Source organism: Pectinophora gossypiella, chromosome 3 (genome assembly GCF_024362695.1).
Source record: "Pectinophora gossypiella chromosome 3, ilPecGoss1.1, whole genome shotgun sequence".
Classification (NCBI taxonomy): Eukaryota; Metazoa; Arthropoda; class Insecta; order Lepidoptera; family Gelechiidae; genus Pectinophora; species Pectinophora gossypiella.
The window spans coordinates 5507383-5524550 of record NC_065406.1 but is presented as its reverse complement, the minus strand read 5'-3'; the positions used below and the strand labels follow the sequence as shown (position 1 = coordinate 5524550).

The following is a 17168-nucleotide window of genomic DNA, read 5'->3' as shown; positions in this document are numbered from 1 at the left end:
ATTTCGCCGACGAAATAAGCAACCACATGGCATCTGCAATGAGGGCAATAACCAACATGTGCGCGCATTTTTTTGTCTGTCCGTCAACCTTGTTTGTTAATGTGTGTAAGTATAATAAAAGTACATTTTTTCATTGCATTTGTGAATTACTGTCTTACACATTTGGCACTGGCGACAAAAAATGACGATGCCTCAAAATCTGTTTTATTTTTTAGAATTGATTTACTCATTGTTTACAGTTGGTTATCGACCATTACAGAGCGCGATATGCTCACCACTTTTAACCCAATAATCAGACTAGGTGAAACGCGAGTACTTACTTCGACTAACCTGAGTGAGAATATAGTCGAAGGCTTATATTTATTTATTTATTTACTCATGAGTCTTATGGTAACAAGTTTGTAAAACAAAGCGAGCACGGTCCGGAACGAAAAAGGGTGAAATGTGGAGACGGGAACGGAAGCGGATGTGCGCGGTGGCGGTTGCGCGGGCGCATGACACGCTGGTACAGGTGCGCCCGCCGCCATGATTTAACTTCAAACGTGATCTAAAGCTAAATAACACATTTGTCTCTGGAGTACGACAGGAATTATAATGCCATAAAACAGCTTCCGGTGTTTTTTGTCTGCGAAAACGTGGCACGTTTAAAATAGAAATGTAGAATCTATTTTATCAATGCCATGAACATCAGAGAATCATATTTTACTTTTTTCTTATTTAGAATTTATATTTTTATTTATACTTGACGATATATAAAATATTTGTAACATATTACATGACTGTGAAAACCGCAGATGATATAGGTATTATTCTGTAAGACAGTATAATACAACAGAACGTTGCAGCCCGGAGGTTTATATTAAAGTGTATATTTATACACTTAAACTTAACTAAGTTAGTAAGTAAGTAAGTAACTACTTACTTAGTCGGTAGGGCATTTGCCCTACCTCATTAGGACCATGGTAGCGAAGCCACGGTCGTCGGGTCGGATGTAGTTGTATAAACACTACCAACTCAAAAACTGCATACACAACTTTATCAACTGTATACATTTATTCGTTGGCGGCACAACTGTGCTGTGGTAGCCACGGTGTCCTAGTGAGATATAAGCCTTTATATCAACTTTTTTGCCGTAACTTATTGTAGATTTGCCGCATGCAGCATTAGCTATTTGGCCGGCATTTATATCAACGAACGAACGGTTGATTGAGGGGAGGCCTTTGCCCAGCAGTGGGACGTATATAGGCTGTTTATGTTATGTTATATCAACGAAATGTTAGCATTTATTTAGTACGTAATGAAGTAGCCGTGAGTCATGATCGTTACGTGAATGACGTTTGTAAGTCAAGATCAAGATCGCATCGAGGAAGTCTGATGATTTATTTAGCAATCATGTAGTGTGACATAATACCTACTATAACATAACATAAGCTCACGACTATATCCCAACTGGGGTAGTCAGAGCTACATCCATCGAAAGATTAACCAAGTATCCACGTCTTACCGAGCTTTCTATTAGACTAACGTATAGGTGAGCCGTATCGCCGACTATAATGGTTAGTGAAAACTGCAGTTAAGATAAATTAATAACTCATTGGTGCAAGTCCGATACCGGAGATCGAACCGGCGTTTAAGAAGCAAGCAGGAGAACCATAGGACCACCGTGACTATACCTATCTATGAACAGAAACTTTACAAAAAAGGTTATTATAAAGTTAGTGATTATTTAGAAGATATGAATGCATGGGATTAACTGTCTGAGAACTGATATTAGGCAGCTAAATTACTCAATAGTATAAAAATATTTTATGTTTTTTTTTAAGAACGTCTAGGGCCCTGTGCCGAGGTTTTGCTTGCAGCTTCTTTTCCCCGACTATACAGGTTGTGACAAGCTGCAGTAGTTGTAGGCGGATGAGACATTCGTTATATAAAAATTGACGATTCAAAGTGTAACTATGTTACCTACTGAATAAAGATTTTTTGAATTTGAATATACCTATTATTATACTTATTATAATAGTCGACGAAAGGCAGATGTAATTGCGTATTGGAAACTACAGCTTCTAATATGCAACGAGGAAGATAGTTCCCGGTAAAATGTTAGGGTTTGTTATGGTTTATGTATGACTAATTTTCGATAATAATATTAAATATCCTTATGTCACCTTGTTGCTATTTTGTTGGAAATGCGTATTAGCTACAAACTGCAAAGGAAGGATGATCGTTTCGTGTTTCAAAATGCAATTTGAATTATGTTGGCGGAAATGTTATTGGAATTTGGAGGAAATATCGGATATGTTACATCAAACCTTTGTTTAGACATTATATTCACAAATTCTGAACAATGAAGTGAAACAATAATAATTAATTTCAAAGGCGCAAATTCCGTAGCATATGGAACAATTTATGATGAAATTAATTCAACTCACTTATTAGGGTAACAGTATTGTTGTTTCATATTGAGTATTAATGTTTTCATTCCAATGAATTAATTCGAATTCAAAAATATCTTTATTCACTTATTAACATAGTTAAATTTTGAGTCGTAATTTTTTACACAACGAACATCTCATCAGCCTAAAACTAAAGCAGATCCTCACAACCCGTATATAAGACGAAAAGTAGTTGTAAGAAAAACCTTGGTACCGGGCCGTAGACGTTCTTAAAAATACATAATAAGGTACACAGTTTCACGTGAAGCATTCCATATATTCTTCTAGTCTAGTTCTAAGTTTAGTTTTTTTTTCATTAAACTGAAAGTCTAGATCAGTAATAATTAGTGATTATATTTCAATAAAGATAATTTATTTATTTATTTGTACACAATAAATCAGTCACAAGAAACATACAAAGAAAACAGATAGTACAGGCAAGCTTATCTAGCTTATTTTTTTGATAATGTTTTGCAATAGCATGTATGAGTTAGATCTGTCAAAGTACAGAAGCCAGTGTTGTGACGATCATTAGCATAGTGATGTATTAGTCGAGATTAGGCCGATCGATTCTGTTCTATCTAACATACCTATTGTCCCACTGCTGGGCGAAAACATCCCCTTCAGCCTTTCACCAATCACGTATTCTTAGTTTAAATTTTCTCCTCAAGCCTTTGGAATGAATTTCCTAGTAACTTACGTACAAATAACCTTTCAGCTCACTTGAAAGCTGACTTGCGGTCACAACCTTACCAATAGATACAGTTAGCTCATCTCGAGCTGAGATTTGCTGGAAATATTATACTTGAGATCCTTGGGGGAGGCCTATGCCCAGCAGTGGGCGTCGTACGGCTGATGATGATGATTATGCTTGAGTAAAATATGTTTTTTTTGTATATATATAAACATATAAAGTAATAAGGATATCGCGCAGAAATACAAATTCTTTCTTTACTTTTCCTTATTTGTTGTATAAGCTGTCATACATAAGTAAGTTTGGAAATTTGTAGGTACGTTTATAAGCCGTAACTCGTGTCATTTCAAAGCTTTGCCTCGTGTTTCTGTAAACAAAATTGTCAGTTTGGCTCTTTCGAATTAAAAGCGTGATTTTACTTAATAATTTAATAGTTCTGCATTTTTTATGTTATAAAGATTTACGTCTTGTAGACTAGAGATGCACTCTAGCATAAGTCTATCAATTTTACATTTTTCAGCCGTAGTTATAAAAAATAAACATTTACAAATTTGTTTAATTGGTGTAGTAGGTTAAACATTACATAGTTTGTGTTCGGAGTAGGTTATTTTATATTATTACACATAATATAAATTCATGACTATTTTCATAAATGGGCTACTCAGAGGTACATCCATCGCGAGGTAAACTGACTACTCACGTTTCACTTTAGTTTTCTGTTAGAATAACATGATAAGCTGAGATGAGCTGTATCGCCGTCTATAATTGGTGTTTATATATTATCCAATAACATCATAGAGATAATAACGTTACGTACAGTAACAAACGAAAGAACTAAAAGTTGGTCTGTCGCCTTTAAATTCTTCTGTATGATTATGAAGAATCTATCGAACCTAAGGCTTCAAGGTTTCTAAGTATAATTCCCGCATCTTATAAGGCGAGTATTGTCAATCAGGTACGTCAACAGTGGAATTACCATCGGTATGCCATCTCGTTTGAGCAGCTTCTTGCGTCCATTACCGTCGGAGGCGGGGCTACTCTCACTAATGCTCGCTATCGACTACTCTAGGAAGAGCCCTGTGTTTACCACCTACGTGTTGACCTGGGCTTATGTTCTCAATATGAAAGTTGAATATAAATGTATGTTCTCTGGCCGACAAAATAGAGAATGTTACAACATACAACAACATAAAGAGCCCTATATGTTCCAATACTGGGCACAGGCCTCCCCTCAATCGACCGGAGGGGGTATGGAGCATACTCCACCACGCTCCTCCACTGCGGATTGTTGGAGGTGTTTTACGACTAATATCAAACAACGGCTTAACGTGCTTCCCGGAACATGGAATCATCTTACTTTTCACACGAGTGATTCAAGCCTGCAATGTCCTTACCAAACAAAGGACAGTCTCACAAAGTGATTTCGAGTATGTCCCCAATGTTGGAAAATGTTATAAGGCTTAGCAACGGCATAATGAAAAGTTTATTAATTAGTGTAAAGTACAAAATAGTGTGCGCTTTCCGATGTCTAGGTTTCCTATGTGTATGTTTGAGAATGTTTAGCTCTATAATCGTCCTGCTGCTCCATCGTTCTACTTCATTCCACAGAATTTTACAAAGTTAACATAAATAGCCTATATACACATCAATCACACACACACATCAATAGTGATTGGGCACAGGCCCCTCTTCTATCAATTGAAGGAAATACATACTCTAGAATATGCGTATTTGATTAATAATTATTCTATAAAACGTAAAAATGATTTTGAAATAAGCGATTCGATATCATACCTAATTTCAAGAATTCCAAGAAATTGTACTCAGCCTTTTTTCTTTTTTCATCCACAGTTCTTCTGACTCTGGTAACTCAGTACCTGCATATTATCGGTCCTTTGTGAAGACTGAATGGATGTCGGCCAGGAAGCGGGCCACGTGGTAATTGTTTAGCCAAATATCTGTGGCACGCACGTTTGCTTTCTCATACGTTTTTTTGGCCCCTAAACCCGTATGCTGACAGGATGTGGTAGCTGACATGTTGAAGTTCATAATCATGTGTTAATAGAGCAGGAATTAACCGGATTTCATGTGACTGTATGATGTTTGAGCAAAGGAGTTTTGTGTTAGGATGTATGGATTTTCTTAGAGATAAGATATTAGTAGTAAGATAGTAGTTGCTTCAGCAATATGTAACAAATACTTAAACCTTAAAATTAATGAATATGGAGTGCAATGATGCATCGAAAATCTTCTCAGGTTTGACCGTGTTTTACTGTTTAAAACACGCAGTTTTTGAATATACTAAATACATATTTTGAACCCCTCTTGCTCTGTAGACAATAATGTCAACCCAGGACATGTTATTGGGGCTTATCTTACATAACTGGCAACATCACGCCTGCTTCCCTGAAAGGGTACACAGAAGTGTATAATATATGCAACTGTTCTTCACCAGCTATGTTTAAGTACCATGTAATAGAAGGCAAGCCTATTGCCATTAACCGGGTACAAATCTTGGAAACTATGTGATATCAGTAATCCATAGTTGAAACATGAATTCAAATTCATAAAGTTGAGTTCAATGAATGAGTGAGTGAGAGGAAGGTGTGAGTACCGAGATGACGAATGAATGGAAGAGGTCCGGCTAGAGTGGGATAAGGGCAGGAGGATGATGAAAGTCGAATTCAATGGTTTGTCTATTTAACATAACATACATAACATAAACAGCCTATCTATACATATACGTCCCACTGCTTGGCACAGGCCTCCCCTCAATCAACCGGAGGGGGTATGGAGCATACTCCACCACGCTGCTCCAATGCGGGTTGTTGGGAGGTGTTTTTACGGCTAATAGCCGGGACCAACGGCTTAACGTGCCAAGCACGGAATCATATTACTTTTTCGGATAATCAGGTGATTCAAGCCTGAAAAGTCCTTACCAAACAAAGGACAGTCTCACAAAGTGATTTCGACAATGTCCTCATCGGGAATCGAACGCGGACCTCCAGGCTGTTACCTTTTATCTGTTAAGGTTTATCTGTTTATCGTAAAGTATTAGATCTTCACACAATATTACACGCACAATACAATCTCGCGCTCATAATATGTTCCAACTGCAAACGCGAATGGTTTACTGATGCATCAAACTACCAGTTCCGTCGGTTTTTCTTAAGCATAACCAATCATACATTAACACACTGTTGTCCAATTACCGAGCAAATTGTCACAATTAAAACGCTCGTCTGTACGTCCGCGTGAGATCACTATAGTGAGCTCACAGCAATACACCAATTATCTTATGCTTGTAGTTACGGTACTATTACTGTATCATTTATTCATTGTTGAAATAACCAAGAAACATTTATGAATAGTTTTATTTGGTTATTAAATTGTTACGTGTGATCAACAGAGATGTTGAAGTTTCTCACAGATACTGCTTGAATCGTGTGCGTAATTTTAATGTTATAAACTTTCATACATTAAGTGTAAGAAATAGTATTTTATAGGATACATTTCAGTGAGTGTGCGATGCAATCCTGACTCGAGATCCCAAAAGTTTCGACATCTCGTCTAGTTCATAAAAAATGTAAAATTAGTATGGCCGAAAACGATGAACACTGCTAGTTTGTGATAGTGAGGTTAATTAAAATAAAATATTGTTTGTAAGAAAACAAAAACCTTTATTCTTCGATATTACTTACTAAATAATTAAGTTTTCAGCATAATTAAAAAAAGAAGATTCACCCAATCTCGTCAATCTCGAATGGTATCTTGTTATTATTATGCTTCTCGAGCTAATGATTGAATATAGTATCTATAGTTATGGAAATCTCTAAATGTGTGATGAAGATGGTACATGCTCATGTACTGCTGCAAGTAAATATGTAATCGTCTTCGGTTAACACCCTCGCATAATTGGAATCAAACATCACTTAACAGGTAAGTTCGTTTGAGAGAATTATATGGCCGTTCGTAAAGGCTATAAAAGTATAATAAACATAGAAACTGATAAGTTATCAATTACTACTCAATGCGTCACAATATTATCTTCAGAAGACAAAAGTAAAAGTGATGCTAGTCTATTCCGTAACAAACATAAGATATAATACTTTATACAGCATATAATAATAATAAATTCGCGTTAATTTTTATCTAACAACGAAAAAAATATATCCAACGATGTGTTACTTATAAACTAGAATTACGCGAAGCGGTTCTCCGTCACTCTTCGATGACTATGGGTGGATGTAAGCTTTTTATCCCCATGTTGATTATATTATCAAATACCTAACGTTCTGCATCGTTTTTACTACGGGAAAGAAGAAATGTTCGTGACTGTTGTATTGTAGATAAGCAAACTATTAAAATCTTCATAATATGACTGCATTGGAGTTGATAACGTAATGACTTTGTTTATTGAGTGTTTGTGTTTAGTGAGAAAATACTCTTTTGCCTTTGTACTCTATGCTACAACCTGCTATCATGTGTAATTTCGTGTAAGTTTAATTTTTCCCTACTGTTTTTGTATTGTTATTGTGGCGTCCTCTAATAATAAATATTTTCTTTTTTCTTTCTTTCTTTTTTCTTTCTTTCTTTCTGTTTTTCTTTTAGTTGTTATTGCGGTGCTTATATATTTAATGTGGTTTGGGGGTTTAAATGGCATAACGGTATCGATTCGAGCAACCACCAATTTTATTTTAACTAAATTTATCAGGACTAAAAGTAGCTGCATCTCTGTTTTGCACATATTGTAAGTGAAGGACGGCAATAATTAAGTTGTCAAATAAAATTACGCCCAAATAGGTACCATTGTATGGACCTCTTAATAAGTTCAGGTTACGTGAAAAAAAGTGACAAACACTAGTGAGATGATGAGTATCAAATTCAGTAATAGTATCACGAAAAAAATCAAATAAATATGGTGTTAGTAATATAATATGGCCATAGTAATGTGATAGGACGAACAAAATAAACACTAAACAGATGTTGAATTGGAATCGTCGTGTTTTCGTAGATATAAACCGTCCTTCTCAGCTATAAACCAGGGTCTTTAACGTATTTATAGGCCAACAATAAATTATCCTACAGTTTACAGAGTATTGCTCTCTTAACCTTGTTATTTGTGTTATTATTGTTTAAAAGTAAATTCTTGGCAGGCGATATTGGAACACATCTCATTGCCAAACTCATGTGCTCATTCATAAATTGATTTGGTACAAATTTTTGACGATTTGAGACTAACATTCAGGAAGAATTCAGGGTACAAAAAATATATGAGATGGAAATTAGATTTGGGGAGCGAAAAAACCACTTCACCGGAAACAATATGGGAAAATAAATTGTTTTGATCCTTCGTATATCGCCTGCGATATGATCCTCCTTAAATATCTGTCCAATATATATGTCTATTGATAAATACAAATAGTCTGGTTCTTTTTATGTTTTTGGGGTTGATTCTGTTCATGCTCTCTGGGGTCTACACGACAACCGCGCCGCGCACGGCGCGAATTATATCGACGGCTTCGACCAATAAACGCAGGGTAGATAGACGTCGTATGGCTATTGGTTCAAGCCCTGGATATAATTTGCGCCGCGCGGGGTTGTTGTGCAGACCCCGCTGAACGCAAAAATACGAGAGATATAAAGAACTGTCTGGAAACATTTTTTTTTACTGATTCCTACTAGTAATAATATATACCTAATTCAAGGTTATGTACCTATTGAATATATTTACGAAAATCTGAGTCATTCTATAAGATTGTTCTGTGTCTGAAACGTGTCAATTTGTTATTTTACTTATTCAGGAAATTCTGTTTTTGTGTTTACAACTTTATGTGAAGAATAAAACGTTACAATTACACTTGGTCGTTTATAGTATTTATTTTAAACACGTCTATTTGTTTGTTTCCTTCACGTCTTATCTAAAGAGATCGAACACCCGGGAGTTAATATGACAAAGAATGAAGAACAGCTTTTACTTTTTTATATCCAAGGCTTCATTGTTGATCGCCTGAATATACGTAATAATTAAGTCTCTATTACAATACACGATTTCAAGGAATCTAGTTAGTGAGCCGCTGTTACAGTGTGGCGAAATCGGAACCCTTGCTCCTATCTTTTACACCACCCTGGTCACGTCCTTGAAAAAGTGTAGTGCGATACAGCCATTATTTTCTTCTTCTCTCATGTGGTTTATGAGGCCAATGGCCGACCTGAACAACCCTGGTTATAATGAAATACTCAATAAAAACGTTTCCCCTTTCTTGTCTCTCGCTCGCATAAAATTAACTTAAAAAATAGACTCAAAGTCACTGCATGTAGAAGTGTTATCATTATGAAAAGTGTGCCAGCCACAGGAAGTGATAGTTTGCATGTAAATGGGTACACTTCGCAACGCAGCTGATATCAGCCCTGCGTACATTTTTTAGTGTTTCGATGATAAATAGGTATCTGGGTCATTCTTCTTTTTTATCGACAATAAGAAGTCATTTTCTCGTTATATCGGATTTAACATCTTTCATTATAACGGCAATAAATATTTAAAAAACATCATATAGAGATGTGTCTGTAGAGGAGTATTTAGTGTTTCTCTTTATCTTGGTAATATACTGTTCCTTGCAGGCGCATTGCAAAATATATTGTGACAGAGTGGCCCTTTTCATCGGAGACAGCATTTCGATTTACCACTCTGTCACAGAATTTTGTGAAAAACAACCAAGCTACGTTAATCACTAATCGAGGAACCGATTAGTATTTCGCTAGTATTTTAAGTATAATAAGATAACTATATTTTTGGACAATGGAAAGATTAAATAAAATTCTAAAACAGCAGAGACATAGCAGAGCGAAGGACAGATCATTGTCGATAAAAAAGAAGAACGACCCATCTATAAAAAATGGTTGATTATCATAGGTAATTAAGACATAATATTCATAACTTATCGAGTAATAGCTGCAAAACTGAATTACAATACAGAAATTATGTTACTTTTACCTTTCTGTGCATTCCTATATATTTTATAAGTACTAATGCAAATTGTTTTTAATTATATTATTTATACTTATATAAATGTTAGCACATTTTATATGACCAATTCTTTTAAGAATCAATTTTATTTTATGTGTGTTTTTTTTCAGGTAAGTCCCGTCATCACAATAATTTTCATCGAGTTATTCATAGCCTGCCAAAGACAACACGATTACACGACGCAGAAGATGCAGGTATCGCCCTCTATCGTAACTGAACGGCGCCACATTTTACTTTAAGTTTCGCTACTCAACGCTAGGTGGCGCTACAAACTCAAATGTAGAGTCGTAGGTAGAGTTTCCAATTCATTTAAGTTGCTAGCCTTAATAACAACACGCATTTTCTTTTTTTTTATTCTCGTACGGATGTGATTCTGTTTTAATAACAAATATTTATCTATTTATAGGAATATAGACAATGTTTACAATAGGTTTGGTTTAAAATGGACATTACAAAATTAAAGCTTTTAGGAGACTTGTATATATAGGTAGTGGCTATATGTAAACTTATCGCATTACATTCACCAGTATGCGCGTAAGAAACGTGTACGAAGAACAGTATGTAGTACGTATACAGAACCAGTTTAGTAGGTCCATGACTCCATGACCGACGCGATCGCCTCTCGCATAATGCCAAGCCTCCTCCTGATCGTGATTTATTTTGTACTTGCGCCCGCGGCCGCAAAAACTTTGTGAAGGGAGACGATGTCTTAACCATTTAATCCTGACCTCTCCATCTATATGAAAAATGTACTTAATAGACGTATGAAGAGGTCAAATTATAATTGGCACGCGACTGTCTTACACCATTTATGTCAGACCTCTTATTTAGATTGATATTCAAATTTCCCTATTCTCTGGAGGGATCACGATGAAGTGGTCACGCAATTACTTAAACACCACTTTAATGAGACCTGTTTCCTTATATAGGAATTGTGATTTATTAGTAATCAGGATGGTTCAAGTTAAAATGGACACGCAACACTCATGTCGAACTAAGATATTTTGATAGAGATAGGAATATAAGAATTATAGAGAGTGTTCGTATTTAAATGACGAGAAACTATCTACGTGTCAGCTAACTGTTGAAAGGAGCCATTAAATAGATAGACACTGTCGTAGTTGCAGTACCTATATTCCAAAACTTTATTTGTTTCACTTTGTGTATTTAGTTATACTAGGTAACTACTCGAGTTACCACAATTTTAATTTAGTTCCGCAGAGTTTGATGGTGACAGAACTTTTGATTTGTGTGCACGTGGAATGATATGTTAAGTTTTGGTGTATTGTATGTACGGTCTACTTAAAATGTAGGTCTTTCTTTATTACATACCTACTTAAAGGATTAAGTGCACGTAAATATATTATAGTAGGTAAGTCGTTGATAAAAAAAAAGGAAATTTAAGTCGGTTTGATTAATAACTTGCGATATTACCTACTTAAATCGATAGTTTGAGTTCAGAAATTAGTTTTCATAGATTTTGAGACCCGGTCAGATATGTTGCCACACCAGTGGCTCTAATAGTAAATGAAACGTAAATTAAATAATAATCAAGAAAGTGCGACTGATTTATCTGGTACAGTTAAGCCGGACCCTGCGTGAGCTTTGTTATGGTAGAGTCATATTGTAGAGTTTCCATATCTATGGTGTACGAAGATGGCCGAACGCAGGCGGAAACGCACGAAGGTTTTGAAAATGGCGGCGAGAGCGCGGTCCACGCTTGTCAACAAAGTTACTCGACTGTACTTCGGCGCTTAAGCCGGTCGCGCGAACGCGTTTGAGTATCTATGTTCCTAGCGTTAATAAAATACATAAATAAATCGTTCTATATCTCAAAAGTGACACAATTATTGAATTTACATCTGGATCTTTCAGTGATTACAGTGAAAAACAAGTTTTTAAGTACGTGAATAGTGGAAGTGATTCTATCGGAATTTGTCGAACGAAGTTCGATTGTGTTCATAACTCTATGAATTAAAATTGGTAAAAATAAACACTTAAGTGTATAATTTAAATGGAATATTGGAGTGTTAGAGAATTATTTATAACATTATTTATGCTAATTTGATCGCATGCAGAAACTGCTATGACTTAGAATCTGATTAACACCTATTCCTAGGTTTACCTACCTTATTAACTTTGTAATAACTCGCTCAATGCATATTTTGAATGCATTTAGGTAACTACAATTTTTAATAATAAAATAATCATGAATAAAATCTGTCTCAGGATTTAAAACTAAGAACTTTACTTAATAAGAAAATACTTTAAAAATAATAGGTATATAATACCTATCATTTAGTTGTTATAAAAAGCGCGTACTATTATAACATACGGATAGGAGACGACCAGTAGAAGTCAATATGGAGTCATAAAATACTTTCTCCGAAACACAAGTGGTAGCGTAGGCGTAAAATGATTAGCATACTGGTAATGCATACGTTTCCCCTCCTACTAGCGTGCAACGCTCCACTAAGTCTAAGGGGTTGTTCTTCCAGGGCTAGCATAGATAACATATTTCCCGCCAGGATATAAACTTTATTTCTTAGCAGAATTGACGATTAATCATTTCTTCCAGCCTCTCTATTTTTAGCTAGGCCATTCTAGATCTGTAAAGACTATCTATATGCTTTGAATTGCTTACTGAACAGGTGTCCAATATTTTATTAGACAGTATAAAATAATTACCGACCCGTCAGGTTAATTAGCTTAAAGTATGTTTACATAAAATATCTTAAAAAAATATACATCCAAACAAAAAGTAGAGTCGTTCATCCCCCTAGAACTCCCAAGTCATGCACGTGCCTGTTCCAACTTGTTGCACAAAAAAACGACCCTCGTCTTTAATCAGTGTCATGGAAACACAATAGTACACATTTCTTTCATACTGACATCAAAGGCTTTAAAAATGCCTTCCTACACGGCCTACATCTACATCCAACCGAACATACCTACATCTTGGAAAGTTGTTCTTCCATAAATTGTGTTTTCTCATGTGAATGCTTTATTCGTCGACTTTTGAGCGGGAGTTAACACACAGGGAGTTTCAGTAAATAGGTTTAATTTAATGTTGGGACTAGCGCTATAATAGCGCTGTTGCTAAGGATGGATATAAAATATTGTGCTTAATTTCTTTCGCGTGAATTCTGGGCGAAGAATAACCACCTCTGCCACGACCCTCACCTGGCAAAGTGCATTACGTCGCATGAATTCTAGGAAAGCTTCTGAAAACGGACTAAAACGCGTAGGTCGCTCGCTACCTACACCCTAGTAATTTAGTTAGAAATTTACCTGGTACAATATAATCTAGTTGAACTTGTTTATAGAGATTAACAATACTAATTAATTCCTTATAAAACTAAATTTTAAGAGCTGGATCCAATTTGGAGATTATTGGAAATTAGGTTTGCTATAGCAATTTTTATAATAGTAGTAGAAAGGGTCAATTTACCAAACTGTTTTCATATTTAACAGCTAAAAATCTTTACGCATCATGCCAGGAAACCTAACACCAGAATTGATTCTTATTTTATAAACTACTTTATCTGTTTGTGAAGGGCCCTCTTGAAACGTTAGAAGCGATGTACATAAATTCAGTAGCCACTCGGCAAATCCGTTGCCAACTGGCATTCGGCGTTAATCTTCTTACAGAGTTCGCAGTTTCAAATCGAGAGATCCTTCAAAGGCTCTCAGAGATAAATGTGGATCACTCCTTTTTCATGCCAATCCCATATAATGGCTTTGCGTACCATTCTATTTTAGCATTAATAAAAATACTTTTCCATAGATTCCTTTAGATCATTTAAAAAGTTACATACTATTATAGAATAACGAATATAACTACATATATTATTCAGTAATACACCTTCGAATAATAGTTAACATTGAAGACTGAATGTTAGGAGTCGTATGTCTAAATAAAATGTGTTGTAGGTGTTAAATCCTGTTTACTTGTGCACCCACACGATCCGTCTGCTTAGTTAACTTTCTAACAAGCCGGGATCAGGGTTGCTTCGAACTGTTGTGTATTTTTTTACAAAAAAATGCTAGTGTGCTCTCGTGAGTCACCGAATCGAGTCCCATCGAGGTCTGGGTCACATTCCAGGCCTGCCCGCCGCCGGCGCAGCGCCAAACCGGACTTATGCGACTCACTGAGATCGTTCTTTTTCATTTTTCTAACATTTTACATAATAAATTCCTTCTATGAGCTCTAATTTTTCCCTTTAATACGATAACTATGCCTAATTAAATGTTTACTCACTCACAAATTCCAGTTTTGGTCTCTATCGCTGAGTTACAAATCATAAAATCGTTTAAACACCCCCAAACGATCCCTGTGGTAACATGGTTCCTGGTAAAAAGGGACAGCTTTTTGTCTACCATCTGTCGGTGCAGGTGTCGTTTTACATACTAAGCAGGTGATTTCAATTCGCCTTTATTCACTCTTTAGAGTTTTCTGGTGCCCAAAGGCAGCCAGTCGGCAAAAAAATCTGTCGTCCCGCGTCGCGCTTCCGTTCCCAGACTTGATTGCATCGTAATTATATTTTTTATATCAAATCTCACTCTGTATCGTGGACGAACGGAAACTGTAAAACATCTATAATAATAAACGTATTTTAACATCATTCCCTGTTTATGTTTTAGCAAACATGCAAACGTTAATCACAATAATAATCGCTTAACAAAGGCTTAATTCGATTAACATAATGCAAAACATTGTTGAATGTAGTAATTAGAGAAGCCCGCTATACCACTCGATTATCTTCGGTTTAGTCATGGTTTGACTTAACTGTACAAAGTATTTTTTATTTCGTCATGTCGAAATCTAAAAGCTTTGTTCCCAGAAAACCGGCAACTCTGAGCTTTCTACGTCTTCTGTGAGCACTAAGGCCAGTGCCCCTAGATAACATCGCCATTTAACATTCAGGACCTCCTTCACCGTATTTATGTACTGTACTATCTTTCGCAAACTTCCCTTCGCCTTTAATTTCCTTTGTTTATAATGAACGTTTTCTCTAACGTACTATTTTAAACGTATTTTAATAATTTCAAAAAGCGGTGTTGGTAACACGTCTATTATTACTCTGCCAATGTTGTATTTGTGGGCTATAGCACTTGGACATTGAGGTATTGGCGTGCATGAGTGCATTCAACATGTAAAGCATTGCCTATTGTCTCCATTTTACGCCCCATTTGCCACGGTTACGAACACTCGGAATATGAATCGATATTGAATGCCACTCATTGCTATAATCGATGTAACGGTGTTTGTTTACCTAATTTTCCCATCCGTAAAGATTACGGTACGTATTTACGCATTTATAGTTGGAACATTTGATAAAAAATGACCCTTCTGCATTGCAAGTAGGTACCGAGGAAGTACTCCACAGGAAATCGGGTTATCTCAATGTCAGTTAAATAACTGAATGTTTCCTCTAAACGTTGTTTACTTTAATTGAATTATGCCTGGCACTGACCACAGAGGAGATAAGAACACACTAATATTTATTGAATTTATAAGGTTTATCAGCCTATTATGCAAGGATACAATATTAGCTGTAAGCAAGTGATTCATAACATCTCGAGTGTTGATTCACCTCGCAATCGCCAATCGAATCGAGACTGTTTACGAAGAACTGATTAGCATTTCAATTTAAGTTTACTTTTGGCGATTTGTGACGTTACCCATTGGGTTTGTTATTGTTTCTTCGGCCATTATCATTAGATAAGTGCCTGTAATTACAACTAATTATTCCAAATTACCCTCTTTGACAGTGATAAGGAAAATTGTTTTTTATGACCTTACAGTATAAATTCCAATCGTATGTAAATATTAAATACTTAACATAAACTTTACTTGACACGTACTTCATTATTATTTGTTTTAATAACATTTAGCAATATGAATGTAGTTTTGATATGATATTGACCTTTACACAATGCGTTTGCGTCGGGGTTATTCAAATCAGCTAGGCACAGCTAACAGCCTGGTCGTGACCTTGTGTGGTGAGCGTTGGTCCTACAACTGGCACAAGTTTCTGGTCACGATCCAACATGTTTATATCCACATTTGTCCATGTTTTGCTACTGGCTATTCCATTTCAACGTATGGTTTAAAACAGAGACAAAACCCAACGAAGTTTCGCGTTGTTACCAACGCGAGACGAGAAATGTCTTAGAATGCAAAACAGAATGTTTAAAAACAAAGTGCAAGAATAGTGCATCGCATGATATCTTGAGACAATAACTAACAGTTTTTTTAACTTTCGTATCTTTTCCCACACCAGTAGGAATTCCTTAGTATGTTTGTTTAGGTATTTTCCAATGCGAGGCAGTACTCGTTCGATTGTGGTTTCATGTTATGTCAATCCGGCTTTTGCTACTTGAAGTATTGTTTTAGCCGGCTGTGGGGTATTCAAAGTCACAGTTTATCTTTTGTTTTTGTGTTTCTTTGTATAAACATTGGATATGAAGTGCCGCGCGTACCGTGGAAAATTGTTATTGCTCAACGCGCAGCGCGGGCGCAGCGATTCAAACACGTTTCCGACGCAGTCAGTACTAGTGCTTTGTTCGCGTCTTTATGCCTTCACTCCCTTTCGTCACCTTTGAACTTACCCTCGTCTATAATAACTGTCTTTAGAATTTCTATGTTATATATTTTTGCTAGACGTATATTTCTATACTTCTATTTAATATAAGATCTTGTAGTTTGCAAAGATAAACTGAGTCATAGATACACATATTTAGTACGTTTTGTAACTGAAGCGCTAATAATTTTCTTCATCTGTATTCTTACAAAACAATTAACATCTTTATGACTGTTGCTTAGTAACATACATTTATGCCTTTCACGTACTTGCGAGATCGGAGACAATTTCTGTTCAGTACTGCCAAAGTTCTGTTGCACTCACGCCCTCGTCCCCGTTTCTCGTATACGGTAACTAAGGGCTTTTATCGCGACCCCGCCTGCCTGGCCCATATCCCGGGGGTACGTGCTTCTGACGGCTTCAGCCTA

The 17168-nt window shown here is 36.0% G+C and overlaps 1 protein-coding gene across 19 annotated transcripts in view; it reads left to right on the top strand.

Annotated features, from left to right (window-relative positions):
* LOC126379796 (ras GTPase-activating protein raskol) overlaps window positions 1-17168 on the top strand; it is a 194016-nt gene that overhangs the window by 148864 nt on the left and 27984 nt on the right. The window contains exon 1 of one of the 19 annotated variants that reach the window (XM_050028706.1): window positions 11913-12136. The exons of the other annotated variants lie outside the window; for them this stretch is intronic. The gene's annotated coding sequence lies outside the window, so the exon portion shown is untranslated. Of the gene's footprint in view, window positions 1-11912; window positions 12137-17168 lie in introns of those variants that run through there. 19 annotated transcript variants of the gene reach the window in all.